General features: G+C 48.2%; 1 protein-coding gene across 4 annotated transcripts in view; it reads left to right on the top strand.

Moving 5' to 3' along the window:
- Positions 1 to 16,586, top strand: part of raraa (retinoic acid receptor, alpha a) — a 128,572-nt gene that overhangs the window by 73,598 nt on the left and 38,388 nt on the right. The window lies entirely within an intron of this gene.

The raw sequence follows: 16,586 nt of genomic DNA, 5'->3' as shown, positions 1-16,586 counted from the left end.
GCAGAGACCGAGGACGCCTTCGAGAAGCTGAAGGAAGTACTCTGTTCTGAACCAGTGCTGGTGACCCCGGACTTTACGCAACCGTTGGTGGTACAGACGGATGCCTCCGAGACCGGGGTGGGTGCCGTCCTGTCCCAGCTGAGGGATGGAGAGGAGCACCCGATCACATACGTAAGCAGAAAATTATTACCGAGAGAAACGAGATACGCCACGGTCGAGAAGGAATGTTTGGCCATCAAATGGGCTCTGGGGGAGTTGAGATATTATCTGCTGGGACGACACTTTACCCTGGTCACGGACCACGCCCCCCTGGTATGGATGTCCCGTTCAAAAGACAATAACGCCCGGGTCACCCGCTGGTTTTTATCCCTTCAACCGTATGCTTTCTCTGTTGTCCACAGATCCGGGGCCGCTCATGGAAACGCGGACGCCCTGTCAAGACGGGACGCCCTAGGTTCCTGGAGCAGTCCTCCCCCCAGGTCGGATTTAAGGGGGGGGGTATGTGGCAGCCGGAGGGGCAACCTCAGAGGAGAAGTGGTAGAGGGACGATATTGCCTGACATGGAGGCGGAGCCCCCATGTCAGGGAGTGGAAAAGAGCGCCAAACCACCATCAGCCCAACAAGCAACACCTGAGGAGGAGAGACGAGGGAGCGACCACACCCTATCAGAGGAGGAGGAGGGGACTATAAAAGGGCCCCGGACACAGGAAACTGGGAGAGAGTAGGAGTGGAAGGAGACGGAGAAAAAGCAAACCCATTGGAGACAACTGCCTTACCCCTTGATCACCCTGGAACGTCTGACTACCCGCCCGGCTCCCGACCCCTGCCTGTACGACTACCCTGCTCCTGCCCGCGCCCTGGACCGTATGAGGAATACCCGTTGTGCACCGAACCGTGGAAGTGAACACCGACCATCCCTCTGGAAAGCGGACAGTGTATTGTTGAGTGTCTATCCTACCTCTATCCACTCTCTATATTCAGTAAAAACCTCACTTGCACCATTTATCTACCGACTGGTTGTGTTTATTGGTCCGTGTTGTCGTGAAACCCCCTTGCCACCCCGGGGGCTGTCACAACTGGTATATTTAATATTCTTCTTTACTGTCTTATTTCATTACTGTTTTACTTTTACTGTTTAGTTTATTATATTACTTGATTTTTATCTTTTATTTTTTACTTGTGAGCAATGCTGCTGTAATCCTGTAATTTCCCCACTGAGGGACTAATAAAGGGTTATCTTATCTTATCTTATCTTATCTTCTCGTTGCTGCAAGATTCCGTGGAATGTAAATTGCGTCATCTGCTCATATCCGTGTGGACGGTCCCCGATGCTGCGCATGTGCACACGACAACATTTCTGGCCTTTACCAGCTTTTAACACTATTGGATGTTGCACAGCTTGCTCTATGCCAGTCAACTCAGCAGTGCATAACGGACCTCTGCTACATGCTAACTAGCGTGCAAGAGAATGCCACATGTCAGTCCGTCATGGCAACACAGTGACGGACGGTAATGACGCAGAGGAGCAACGCTGACACTCTAAACAAACCGTGATGTGATTCGCTGGGACTATTTATAAAGCGAGTCTCTGGAGAGCGCTCACAGCCCTCTATATTCTCCCTCCTTCTCCCACCGCCCTCTATCTCTACTGCTGAGAGGATGAATTAGGGATGACAGAACCTCTGTACAGGCTTTTAGTGAAGGGGAAAGGAGAAGGGAGGGGGAGAAGTGGGTTAACGGAATCATTAACACATGATGATTTAACTGGTTTGATTTATTGCCGCGCTATGCTTTTCTGGCATCTCGGGCTATCCTCCTGCGGATTGGAGAGGAAAGAGTTTTCTTCTCCCTTCGCAACATCCTTCCTTCCTGCCCCTGAGGAGATCCCCTCTATGTGCCCTTACACTTCTCTTCCCTCACTTTCTTTTCTCCTCTTCCCTTTTTCTTTTGTGCATCTTCTTCATCCAACCCCCCCCCCCCCCATTTTCTTTTATTAGCATGTTCCCCCCACCTCTTATTCGGACTCTCACTTTCTTCCTCTCATTTTCTCTTGCTCTGTCTCCTCCCCAGTGTTCATTTGTGTCAAGATGTAATGCCCCCAAACAAGCTTTCTGTGTCAGCCCACAGAGTGTCAGCGGGGGCGCTCTGTTCCCCCTTCTGTCTCTGCTGTGAGAATCACTCTCAAAGCTGCTTAGGCACACACACGCACTCACGGGGGGCGCCTGTGTTTTGGCCACAGAGACACACACTCTCAGGCGTACACACGCACACACACACACATGCGGTCTCACTCGCTTTAGAACACACTGCGCCAGAGGATGGTGTCATCTTAGCCCTAGAGGCGCACTCCATGGTCTGGAGGAGTGTCTGTGTGTGTGTGTGTGTGCGCTCCATCCCCACCAATCACATTTCTCCTACTCCGCGGTGCTCGTCTCCATGGGGGGCGGGACTCCCTGCCTGACCATCAGGAATTAGATCAAGCAGCATCATGATTTGATTTGAGCTTTGATACACACACACACACACACACTTCAACTCCTGCTGCTGCCTCAATAAGCAGCCTGACACTGGCCATGCGGCACACGTTCGCGCACACACACAGTGCTGACTGCCGTTGCTCTGCTACTACCCAAATATACTGCTGCCCACACACACACACACATGCACTAAATAGCTAACAAGAACTAGGGCAGGAGTTGTCGCGCTAGTCTCCTTCTACATCTACTCCTCTATCTTTCTCTTATTCTTATTTTTTTCATTTTTTCCTCCCTAAAGCCCTCAATCAGAGGGACTCCTTGCCCCTCCCACTTTCTAGCCGGGGGGTGTCCCAATTCCCCAGCCTGGTGAATAATTAATGCCGGCAGGCCGAGTTGATTAAAATAACACATCAGCTCTCCTTCATTGAGAAGAGGCATTGAGAAGAGTCTTCTGTGATGCTGCTGGTGGTGTGGCTAAAGCACAGCAGAGGGGAGAGTTCTCTCTTCATATTAACGTTGATTAAGATTTTATGGGTGGATCACCATATGTGCCCCAATGTGGCTTTCCTATTGGTGGACCTTTTTATTTATTTTTTACTGCAAATTAGAGCCCAATTTACTGGATTCTTTTTAGGCCAATACCAATATTGCGTGAACAATATGTCGTCCGTATGCTTATTAAAGAATCGGGACCTCAGATATGTACTGAGCGGGACGTTTTACAGTCGAAAACTTTCTAAATGACCTCAAATGTGCAGAATTGTCAGCATTTCTCTACCAAAGTCTCTATATTCCAATCCCACTGTTTCTGTGCTAAGCTTGAATCGATGGTGACTTCATCACAAATGCCTTGAAGCCGACCATCACAGAACTCACTGTCTGTCACTAATCCCCCCCCTCCCTCTTCTCTTCCTCCCTCCCTTGCTGTCGCTCTGTGTTGTTCCTCTGTTTGTAAAGTTTTAAATCGAAGCAGATGGCATTCATGTGTTCGCTAATTATGTCATCGGCATGGCGTTGGCCCGTCCGCTTTGATTCCCTCGCTCCAGCAGTTGTACGTTTGCTAGTGTCAGCCCCTCCCCCCTCTTTTCACACCCCTCTTTCCATCTCTGCTGTACCCTCCACAACTATTCAGCTGGAGCCGTCTTTGAAGAGGAGACTGCAACAAATAGCGTGGAATCAAGGGTACTTAAAAAGAGGAAGGGATTGTGATGTGTGTGTAGTGTGTGTATACAGTTTTAATAAGGCACGTTCCCTCTTGAAATGCCGTCTCTTACAAACACTGCAGGTTGTAGTGTGTGTGTGTGTGTGATATTGTTGAGTGGGTGCTCAAGTGGGCTTGTTTACCATTCAGCTGCTGTGAGTTGTGAGAGGCTGACTGGCCAAACACTCCTAATGGGTTCCTCCTCAGCCCTCTTCGACACACACACACACACACACTTGTGTCTCTGCTCCACTCTACTCTGAAACATTGTTGCAGTTGCCACTGGGGGTCATTGTTCCCCATAGCTTCGACTCAAACTCTGTTGTCATAGTTCTGCCGTTGTTCCGTTGTGTGTGTGTGTGGGTGTGTGTGTGTGTGTGTGTGTGCAGGTCCATGCCAGTGTCAGTTGCCATGACGCCCTGCTCGCCAGACTCGCACCGTGCTGCCAAGCACATTTGCGCCTCACTTCTCTTTAGACATTACAACAAAGTGAGAATAAAAGGAGAGCGATTGGGTCACTGTTCTGTTTCAATGACTTATTCATTGTGACCTTGTTTCCCCAAAAAGCACATTTTCCATTCCAGCAAGTGAGCATCTTCACTTTATTCACAGTGGTGCTCTCGTCCTCTTTTCTGTCTTTTTTCCATGCCCTTTTTGCGTCAGATGGCTCTCCTTCATCTGTGTGTTTGCTCTCATTGAGATGCAGCATCTCACCGATCTCTTCCCCTCATTACCTATTTCGCCTCGTTCCTTCATGCTTCTCTCTTTTGTTCTTCTGATTCTCTCTTTTTCTCTCGTTAGCATTCCGGTTCAGAGGGAATTGTATCGGTGCTAACGCCCTTTGATGTTTTTTCCACCTCTATAGATAGAATTTATCTCATTTTAAACTGGTTTTGAGCTCGGCAAATATAAATTTTTCTTTTTTTTCTTTTTTTTGCTCTTTGGTATCTCCATTGCTGCTAAATTAGCGCTGTGCGAGGGATGCTTCTTGGTATCTACAGTGCATTACCTGACACCAGACAGACTCGTACGTCCACAGGTGAGCTGGAAGTCAGTGCCACCTGTTAATGGGATTACCGTTTCACCTTTGGACTCCACGTCGAGCCCGCTAAGTACAGAGCAAGCGCATGATGGCTGGCGGATTAATGTCTGAACCCTGGATATACTAAAGCTTGTTTGGTCAAGAAATCAACCCGGCAACCGCTTTGTTCATGTGTAGCCCACACACACCACACACAAACAAATAGTCCGCCAGGAAGCTACCTCCACCAAGTGAGCGCACGTTGTTTTTTGTTGTTTTTTTCTTTACAATCAACTCTCTCTGGATTGCAGCTCAGACGGCCCTCCTACCCACCTCTGTTTCTCTCTCATCACAAAGAGCGGCTGCTTTACGACACTGTGGCTGCTGTAAAAGCCAAGGGTTGCGGGGGGGGGGGGGGGGCACAGAAGGCTGTCGGGTGGATGTAAATTACACAAATAAAACTCCACACTGGCACGGAGCTTTCCCCAGAGAGACTGGAGGGTAGGCGGAGAGATATTTGCTTTAACTCTAAGAAGAAGGGGACGGGACAGGCACAAGGTATGCAGAGAAGAGGGGGGTAGAAGGGAATATGTGGAAACAGATGACAGCAGACACAGATTCAGTCTATATGTATATGTAGGCCGGGACAGGAAGTGGAGAAAAGTTAGTAAAGAGCCATCATTCAGCACTTGAATATTACAGTTCGAGCCCTACGTGCCTCGTAGCTGTGCCACTCGGCTTCCTCTCCTGCTCTTCATCACCTCCTCCCATCCTCCCCTCAGCCTCCCTCCCTTCCTTCTTAAGAGGTGTGTCCTCGTCTGCTCGTCCGCTCACCTCTGCACTCTTTCAGAGGGCATTCAGTGCAGTGCGGATGTGTGTTCGTTGTTGCCGAAAAAGAAAGACTCCACAGTGAATTTAGACTCAACGTGCCCACCTCCAGCCAGCAGATTTGGTCCTCGCCACCGCTGCAGCAGTGAGGGCGGGACCAGAAAACGCTCAACAGGAAGTTGGGTGTGCTTTGTAATGCATGGGTATTTTTTCGTAGCTTGGCAACATTAACGGTAAGAGGAAACCTGACTATAAGCAGGGTTTCCTCTGACCGCAAAAGGAGAGTGCAGAATGGATATTGTCGCATTGTCCCCTCCCTCCCTCTCTCTCTCTCACACACACACACACACACACACACACACACACACACACACACACACACACACACACACACACACACACACACACACACAGTGACACACACAAAATATGTAGTGTCATAATCATTTTTTCGTTGAGTCTGCCAAACGTCTTCAGATTGTTTGTTTATATAATATATTTTAATTGAAACAATATCAATCGGAGAAAAGCCACACATGAGAGGCTGGAGACACATTTCTGATTGATGACTTGAACGATAAATCTACGATGACAACTTTTGCCAACAAATTTTCTGGCGAAGACTTAATCAAGTTATCCAACAATTCAGCACTAAATGAAATGTCAAGTGTGGTGATTTGAAGTGTTGATATGGAGTCCACTGCAGCTATAAACAAAGTGACTTCATATTGCAGAAAAACAATATTTACTGTACATTGAGCGACGCAATAAGCAGTTAAGTTTCATATTTTTGACCACTGGTTCATGAAGAGGCGTACTTGGATGTTCATGCCCCAAATTTCTATTCTGTTCTATTCTTGGAAGTAAGTGCTTACCTCCCTGAAAATGGATGTTGCTGCCACATTGTATTTTTCATTTTTCTCAGGCAAGCGGTTCCCTGATTGCATTTGTTACCATGCCAACAGCAGTCTATTACAGGAAAGAAAACCTGTTTTCGTTTAGTTCAGTGAAGTGTTTTATACATTGCAAAGCGCTCTAATGTGACTGACATTAGGCCATAAGCTGATGTGTAGACCTTAGCTTTGGAGGCTGTGGACACGGCTGCTACGTATGCATATTCTAACAGAACATCAATTCAACATTCTTTTTGGTCAAATATTAAATAACAAGCATTTTCTCTGGGTGATTTATTTAGGCTCTGCCTGTGTGTGTGTGTGTGTGTGTGTGCGCGTGTGTGTGTGTGCGCGTGTGTGTGTGTGTGTGTGTGTGTGTGTGTGTGTGTGTGTGTGTGTGTGTCAGACATCTAGTGTGGCTCTGCTTTGGGACAACAGACATACTCTGGATGATGTGTCCCGCTCAGCTGTTTTGCCAGATGACTGAGTTTTTGGCAAAGGATGGTGGTGTCCATTGTTGTCTCCGTTGCTGGAATGATCCTGCACCTGCATGTTGCTGATGGTGGGATTTGCTGTGTGTGTGTGTGTGTGTGGTACACTGTTACAAAGTACCGCTTATAGCTTTATGGCAGCCAGTATTCAGATCTTGTCAAAGTGTCCTTGGACCAAGGAGAGTTTTAATGTGTGCTATTCACCACTCTGTTATAATAATCTGAGATAAGAGAAACCTACATACAGTAGGTATATTCCACTGTACTTGTGTACTTTCCTGAAGAGGATAATGTTGTTGTGTGCTGCCCTGCGGGTGATTTCGCCGTCATTGATCGTGTGTGCACATCTATCGACTCAACCTGTTTCATTAGCTCGTGTCTGTCGAGAGAGGCGGAACTGACTTTGCTTCTCTTTGCAACCTGCATGCATCCAGTCCAAACATCACACACACGCACACACACACACACACCGCTCATTCATCTGTTATTAGATAGCATCTGCAGGGACTAAACTGTGGGTGTGACATGCACAATGGACATCATCTGTGTATTTTGCATTACTGGCCATTGTTAGTCAGCAGAAGCCTCTCTGACACACATTATGATCATAACTCCAAGTGCAGCCCAGAGCGCTCTGGCTAGCTGCCCGGGTTCGACCGTTGAACCCTGAGGTGCAGTCTAGCAACTCCCTCAGCACCGGGCCTGCAGGGCATTGTGTGTGTGTGTGTGTGTGTGTGTGTGTGTGTGTGTGTGTGTGTGTGTGTGTGAGAATGAGAGCGAAAAGGAAGGAGTGTCTTGTGTACAAGCTGGCTGCTTTATTGCCCGATCATAGGGAATGGGTACAAAGTATTCATTCATGCGCAAATTGTAATATCTGTGAAACCCTGAGCATATTGTACATGTTGTGTATATGTGTGTTTATAAAGCTGTATACATTTTTAGCACACGTGTCATATGCATTTGAGTATGAGCTTGTGTGTCTGTGTGCACATCTGCTTGTGCTCTTCCATGCTTTGTGTGTGTGTGTGTGTCCGCGTCCCCGTTTGGCTGGCATGCGCGTGAGTATTTGCATGCTGCTCCATACCAACAGGGTTATTTAATATGAACTTTTTGGGACAGCTGAATGTCAGCAGATCCATTATCCTTTATCTGAACTCCTCAGAGCAGAGAGAGACGGGGAGATAGTGGATGAGGGCGCTTCAGTGGATGAATGGATGAGCGGCTGGATGGATGAACGTACATCAGTGTCCAATGACACTCTCCTGTTAACTGTCGCTTTCTGTCCTTCATGAATTATTCACACACACTTTCTTCACTTGAGTGTCATAGTTGCAATCTTCTCCTCGTCTCTACTAATGTGACAATGATCGACACCAGTGTCTTCTTGTATAAAGATATAAAATACATTTCGATTCTTATTTGTCTTCATACTGCAAGTCAAATATTTACCTGTAAAATATTACGTCTCAGCCGTATTTGTGTTGTGTCGATATCTATTCGTGGAAGCCGAGTCCAGTTGAGAGTGTAGATTGGAAAGATGTGCAGTCATATGAAGGAGTGCAACACAATTCCTGACACACACACACACACACACACACACAGAAACAGGTTGCGTGCAAATATATACGACATCTGGATGTCAGCCATTTGGCAACATAGGGAAGTTACAGTAAAGGAAGGGAAGTGTAGAAACCATGAGTCATTACTGTCAGTGCTTGCGCATTGTCTTTTAACATTGTTTACTGTATATTGCTCCTGGACAGTTGCCAATCTCAGTTGCTTAAGTGATCAGAACATGTTGAGGGGGGGCGGGGGGGGCATCGTCTCAATTAGACCCGCAACACACACCCAGCAGGCTTAAAGGCCCACACCTCTTCTACTCAAGCAGCTCCTGAGCTGCTTTTAATTGCTGTAATGTAGGAACAAGCTCCGGCATCCCTCGGGTATCAGATCTGCCCCTCAGATAGCCAGATGGCGGCTGCATTAGTATCCGGTTTTTAGGACCATACATCCATTACATTTAGATACACCTGATCACAGTAACAATACACAGTGATGTCAGATAAGGATCACAGCAGTGAAACTGATTCGAGACGAACTTTTTCCCTTTTTTAAGCAAAGCTTATTCATTTTACTGTATGTTTTGTAACCATAGCTGAAGTCATCTCCTCCTCCGTACGCCCATTTATTTTGCTTTTCTTACACTATATAATAGGAGTTTCGAATCAAACGTGCCACGAGTGTTGGCGCTTATCTGCAGTAACAGCTGTATTGGTGGGACTGATGTTGTGGACCGGGATGCTGTACGGAGGGGAGGGAGGGAGTGATGAATGATCCGTCCGGGGAGAGAGGGAGATATAAAGAGATGGGCTGCTGGCCAACTAGGTTAGAGGTTTTAATGTTGATGTCCACTTGGTTGCATAGAGACTACCTCAGACAAACACTCAAGACCTGAGAGCATGCACACCCCTGGTCAAACACGGGTCTAGACAGTCCGACGCTTAGCTCTGTGCAAACTGAAATATGCAGGGATGACATGCGCTAAATGTAAATGCCAAAAATCACAGCTACATGAATAGAATAGGATAGAATTTATACTATTCTTTATCCCTTTAAGGGGGAAATTTTTCTCTGCATTTGACCCATCCCTGTATGTAGGGAGCAGTGGGCTGCCAATGACGGGAGCCGGGAGTTCAGTGTATTGCTTAGGTACACTTCGACACGTCCCAGTCGGGGATCGAACCGTTGACCTTCCGGTTCCCAGACGACCTCTTAACCCAGTGAGCCACGGTCGCCCCAAGTTATGTGAACATAACTAAGCTAAGATTGACTTTTGATCAGCATAATCTAAAGCAATGCAACATATTGTCAAGTTATGCACTCCTGTTCTCAAGCAAGCTCATCTGTCAACTACCCCCCCCCCCCCTCTTTTCATATTTTTACACATTCTACTGTGGGGAACTGTGCCAAAACACCCTCAAGACACACGCGCTCACGCACAGACGGACGCGTATGCTCACACTCACACACTTACACTTTCTTACATCGTCACTGAAGCTTGGCCTTCACTTTTCTGCAAGGACTGTTGGCAGCGAGGATGGAGCGAGGAAGGCGGGAGAAGCTCCAGAGACAGCGGAGAGAAGGAGAGAGAGAGAAATAAAGGGAGGTTGAATGGGGCTCTCCATCATGCTGTCAGTAAGCTGCAGCTTTAGCGTTAGCAAAGAATAAAGAGTGTTTTTAAAAGGTGCTGCGAAGATGAATCTGATAAATTACTTCTCTTTTTCATTCAAAGAGCCCAGCAAAGCCAACAGGGTCACCGTGGGTGTGGGTGTGTGTGTGTGTGTGTATGATGGCGTGTATTGCTTCAGCCTGGAGTTTGCATTTGAAAATGTGTGCAAAAACCCAGACTTTTGCCGTGGCCGGCTGGTGTTTGTTGCTCCTGACACTATAACATATGAAGTAGTTTTTTCTGACGGTTGCCCCTCTCCTTTCACCACCGAGTGGGAAAAGTAATGTAGTTCAGAGGGGGCATGTTAGGTGGAACAAAGGCTCAAAAATATTGAATAAGGAGTGAAAGGGAGCCAGTGTTTTAATGACAATAGGCCAGAGCTGGGTGGGGGGGGGGGGGAGGAGAGTTCAGATTGATGATAGATCTCTGCTGGTTAAATATTATCCGGCTTCTTTTTTCATGTACCAACCCCCTCCTGTCCCGGTATCACACAGAGAATGATAAGATGAGGCCGGCTAATGATCTGCCCTTCTGAGCCATTCACTTTTTTGTATTAGCATATTTACTTACTGTTGAGTCATCCCCCCCCCCCCCCCCTCTACGGGCTCACAACACAGATGGTTTCGGGTAGCCACGGCGACTGCCCAGCTTTATTTATATCAGTTCCAAGCCCTTCTGTGCTTTTTTTCTTCGAACACGTGGACGTTCTGTCACAGATGGAAGGCCCAGTTGATAGGTAAAACTACAAAGTTGGAGATTTAAAGTATCTTTATTTCAGCTTCCTGTTATGATCGTGAGTCGACATAAGTAGGAATAATTTAAATGGATGGAAATAGTTAAAGTTACCTCTTTCCGAACCAAACGGCTATAATTTCTGAAGTATATTTGAAATGTGTTTTCATGATAAGCCATGCGTTAGTCATGTCTTCTGTACTTCTCTTTCTTTCGTTTCTGCATTGCTGCCGAATAAACGAGGCCTGAGGGCAAAAAGCCCGGCATTGATATCAATTTTCACAGAGGTTCTCTGGGCTTGTCGTCAAAGGAACGAGCCTCCTCCCTGCTGCCGGTGGCTGAGCCGAGCAAACCTTTTGACTGCAGAGAAACAACCACAGCGCAACGAAACCCTGTGCTCCGATGGGGCCGCGTCTCACTGTCGGGGTTGTCACCGGCTCTCAGATGAAGTTGACCCATACGCACCCCTTTGGGACTTGTGGGGTAAAAATGGCTGCCTCTCATCCAATTAACTCATCTCTTTCATACGTATAAATGTGTATACGCCCGCACACACACACACACACACGAGGGCCGGGGTGTGTGCGGTGAACAATAACAGACGGTGAGAGATAGCAGAGAAAGAGGAGCAGCGGCTCCATCTACATTCCCTGCGCCTCATTCTTTTGAAATGCTGATGACTCCTCCTCCCTCACCCTCATCGCTCAGCTCTCCCCTCTTTTTTAATGTGGCGGAGTCATCCATTCCATTGACCCCCCCCTCCTGCTCCCCTCCCCAGGTTAGAATGAGGGAGAACCCCCCCCCCCCCCTCCCCCTTATAAAAGGCAGGGTAACGGGGGCCACAGTGGTGACGATGGCAGGGGCATTTGTCATGCAGTCTGTTGCTCTCCCGTGGCCCTTTGTTATCCCCAGGTCCCAACTTGCTAGCTAAGCAGGGGATTTCACATGTTCATTAACATCTGAACCAGCTCGGCACTTTTTTACAATTCGCATTGAGGGGGGGGGGGACATGAAAAAGCAGGATGCAACAAGCACATGTGCCCAGGAGAGAGCGGCCCGTTTTATGAAAAAGCTAGAAAGATTGGAGTTGGATCACACACACACACGCAACCGTTTCCATGAGTGTTGACTGCACATTCGGCCTGCAGTTGTCCAACCTCTGCGCGGTTCATGGCACACATTCGGCCTGCCCTGCCCGGTGCTGGTGTTAGGGGCTGCTTTTTTTTAACACGGTGCCTCAACACCCAGACAGCAGTGCCTAAGATCTCTGTTAGAGGGAGATGGAACCAACTCTAATCGGCTAACATAGGCAAAATCAAAGCTTGGAAGTGTGTTTTGATGAGAAGACCGCTTTTTTTTAAACGTATTTTCTCTGCTCCCTCAACTTCGTGAACTCTGAATTAAGGCCACGAGGCTGCGGTCGAGCGCCTGGATGCAGCAAACGGAGAAATGAACGGCGTCGTACATAGACAAATAGAGTGCAAGCTTGAGTGTGAATTGCATCAGTGAATTCTCTTCACTTCCGCCCGCTGCTTCTCCCTCTGAGCTTCCCTGGAGCAGATCATCCTCCTCACACTGTACTCCATGCCTGCCTTGCTCTTCAGGTTATTATTTGTGTGTGTGTCATGCCACACATTTGGCAGGCAGTGCCGGTTTTCTATGTGAAGTTTTGTGCATTGCTCCTTGATTTGTTTTCAGTCTCTTTTAGCTCCAGGTTGCTCTGTGTTTCACTCTCTGTCCCTCTTAATACAATTAGTGGTGTGTCCATCCGTATGTATTAAACATCTCCCTGTTTCTGACAGCTAATGGGGGCCATTCCATGTCCGGGATGACTGATATTGAGATATCCTCCCTCCAGGGTAACATCCACAGCAATCTTCCCTTGATTTGCTGAATGATGGACGGTGCAAAGGAAAATAGACTTAATGATCATTGTGGAGATGGGCCCTCTAACTCAAGGCTGTAGAGTGTGGGCGATTACCAGCGATACAATAAGCTATGTCTCCTCCCCCTCCCTCCCTCCTCTCTCGCTTTCTCTCCCTCTGCGGAGGTATTTCCAGAATGCCGCCGGCCATGATGGATTTATGAGTAGGCCATACTTTGGTAAACACCGATGGTGGGCAGCTTTGTCCTCCCCCCTATGATATAGTGACGGTCCCATTAAAAAATGGGAAAACCAGGTTACGGCCACCATAGAGTTGGGCTAAACAATAAAAGGCTTTATGGGCAGATATAGGCCTGTACCATAAATGCATAATGTCAGATGGACATTAAAGGGGATAATGACAGGAGGGGGGGGGGGGGGGTTAGCTTTCACGAAATCCCTGCAGCCAGTAAGAGGGTCTTTTTTTATTTTTTAGAAAAGACACACAGACGCACAAAGACTGAGGATAGCAAAACGCAGAGGTAGAGCTCTTCAGAGCAGTTTAACTTTGGGTCAGGCTTTGTGTGTGTGTGTGCGTGTGTGTGTGTGCGCGTGTGTGTGCGCGTTTGTTTGCACAGCTGGTTTTGTGCAGCCCGGACAGGCAGCACCAGCCAAACCCAGCAGCTGTGCTCCCCGACGGCGAGCCAATGTGTAATGAGGGCCCCGACCCTTCGATGTGAGACCATGCTGCAGTTATCGACGGGCGCGGCGCCGCTTCCATCTCCTTTCTGTCAATCTACTGGACACACACACACACACACACACACACACACAGAAACCGTAATGGCAGCAAGGGGAATGGAGCGGTAGTTTCAGGTAGACTTAAAAGCCAACATGCACCACGGCACGCACTCAGAAGTAAACACACGCTGACATGCGCCCAGGGGGGAGACGTGCGGCATGAGGAAGTTGGGACCATGGCAGTGGTATGAGTCGTGGGGGTGGAGGGGATTATTATGGTGCAGATAATCACAATCGGCAGCGTGACAGACCTGGACTCTCCTTGGGGGGAGCAATGGCAGGGAGAGCACATTTTACAGCTTCCTAACACCCCAGATTGAGCTAAGCAAGAAGGAGAGTGGGGGCAGTAAAAATAGTTTGACACCCTCGCGGTCCAGCCGGCAATCTCCTCTCCGCCCTTGCCCATAAAACTCTTTGAATTCCCTCCTAACCCCCCCCCCCCCGCTGGACTCTCGGTTCCAGCTTTGCACCGAGTCAAGTTGCTGTGTTTACCGCTCGTGGTATCCCTCTGTTATTTGTACTTCTATTTCTGCAAAAGCCTTTGAATGGTGCTCTAATCAGGACCTGCCATCGGTTGGCCTGGACTTGACGCAACAACACTTAGAAGCCTGAGCCACACAAACAAGACTGGCCTCTCACTCGAGACGCAATCTCCTTCTCTCTGGCTTCGCTTCCCGGCCAAAGTAATTCTCCGTGTTCTCAGCAGCGTGGCGGCGTATCGATGCCGGATCGAGATCAGCCTGCTGGACTGGTGCGTTAACGTGGGGCCGAAAACCAGACACGGTCATGAAGACGCAATAGAGACGAGTGACCACTCTCACTTCCCCTGTATTTACGGCACCAATTGTCCAGCGTGGAAGAGCACTTACACTCATATTGTGTTTGTGTGTGTGTGAGCTTGTTTGGACACCACCTGTCACTAAACCAGCGCTTTATTCTTCTGTTGATACGATGCAATACATCCAGTTCCTCTGCTGTCTACCCCAAGGAGCACTGTGTTTCCTCCTGTCACAATATAAATACCACATTTATTTAATTCTGCCTTTTTTTAAGGATGAAAAAGTCCCTTTTTTCATTTAATGATAAATTAAGAAAGCTGTGGGAAAAGGACTTTTTTCAGGTCTGATCTTGTATTCCTCCCTCCCCCGTCTGTAATAAGCAATGATCAACAAGCTGTTATCTCTTCGCTTGTTCTCTGCTATCACAGTGTATTGCCCGGGGATGAATGCTCTCCCCTCGGAGAAGAAAACAGAGCCTGGAGAAATTAGCATTTTCTGACAGCCATTGCTCACAGAGCTAATCCTGTCAAGGAATGTGTGGCTACGCTATCAGTGCAGGCGAGGGGTCGCCGTGGCCCATGCCTGCACACCGGGCTCTTATCAGGCAGGGTAAACACACCAGGGTCTGCATTAAATAAGTGTCACAGTCAGTGGGGGCGGAGCGGGCCCCCTGCCAGGCTCCATGCAGATAATCCCTCTCAGAAACCCTGTTGGTCAGACCCAGCTGTGGCCCGTGGCTCAGGTGTAGGGAAAGTGGGGGAGGAGAGGTATTGTTCAGGCAGCGGTGTAGGTTACAACACAAGCCACATCAATTTTTTCTTTGCCAATTCCACATCAATGCAGGTACATTTGAAAAAGGCTTTTTGTGTAGCGGATGTTTTCTGTTTTCTGTTTTCAGGTCAATTTAGAAAAGTTAAGACACCAAAAACAGTAGAAAAATGCTTAAGATTGCACGTCCGTGAAACGATGGGGCAGGACAGGTGAATCCGCCGACATAGACAAGTTGTCAGAATCTGCGTCCACAGAAAGCATCCTTCCGGGTTGTCGACCTTCTCTGGGACGTCCCAATCATTTATCAAACACGCCTGGTATTTTTATACGTGGTCTTTCTTTTATTTGTATTTGCATTGAGCCAAATATTCTCTCTTGCCAGTGTGAAGGTGAACTAACAGTCATATCATGTGAGCTGTCCTCACATTTACCTCCAGTGGGTGCTTGGCCCTAATCTCCACCATCGAACACGCGCAGGCAACTTGAGCCGACGGCCGAACTCCAGATCACGTGACAATCACAGGTCAGTGCTTTTGAAAAGCTCAGTTTACCTGTCAACACCACGACATGATGTTTATTTGTTTTTTGTGGCAGCACAATTGCCACTATAGTCTTTCAGGATTGCTATCTGACTCCGAGGAGGAAATATTCATGCCTCTGGAGTTCTGCTATGAAAGCTTTGGTGTGGACCCAACAAGCCTGGCGGACGACACAGTTGCAACAATGTTGGATGGAATGTTGCAGAGTATAGGTGGAGTAACATTTCACTGGGGAGGTGGTGCAAAACCAGCTTCCTGGACTTTAATCCACTGAGAAAAAGTGTCAGCTACCGTGACTGGGTGCCACTTTTGTTATTTTGTTTGTGCCGGGGGGGGGCGAGGCGCCTCTCCGGGCAGCACTCGAACAAGAGTGCAGTGGTGTCACTAAGCGTACAAGGTGGGAAACCTTGAATAATGTGGGATGAGAGCGAGCCAGAAAGGCGAATCCGAGTCAGCCAGTGGGTCACCAGGAGGTGAGGCTGCCTACTTCCCCTGGGTTCAGGAAAAGTTCAGCCACATAGCATTAGGCAAATTAGGGAGACGGGGCTGGGGGAGAAAAAAAAGTGAGGGTAGGGACTGATGAGAGCATGGGGGAGAGGGTCAAATTAGTTGGAAGGAGGAGCCCGAATAAAGAGTGAGAGCATAGAGGGGAACTTCCAGGAAAGAAAGAAAAAAGAGCCTGACGGATACAGTCTGGTGGTAAAGATATGACAGACTCATTACTGAGCTGATATTACTTAATCATGGCCTCAAACACATTCTCATTTAAAGCCCCAGCACCTAAAATTGGAGGGACGGCGGTGGACTCCTCTGGCGCACAGTCCCATGCAGGGCCCGGGTATAGCGACAGAGAGGGGGGGGGGGGGGGGGGGGGGAGATCTATGGTGACGTTCCTGAAGGGGTTAAACGTAGGAGGAGCAACGCATGAAAAGGGACTGAGGGGAAGAAGGGGGAGGGAAA

The sequence above is a fragment of the Melanostigma gelatinosum genome, assembly GCF_949748355.1.
Source record: "Melanostigma gelatinosum genome assembly, chromosome: 21".
NCBI lineage: Eukaryota > Metazoa > Chordata > Actinopteri > Perciformes > Zoarcidae > Melanostigma > Melanostigma gelatinosum.
This window is presented reverse-complemented; position numbering and strand designations above follow the sequence as displayed.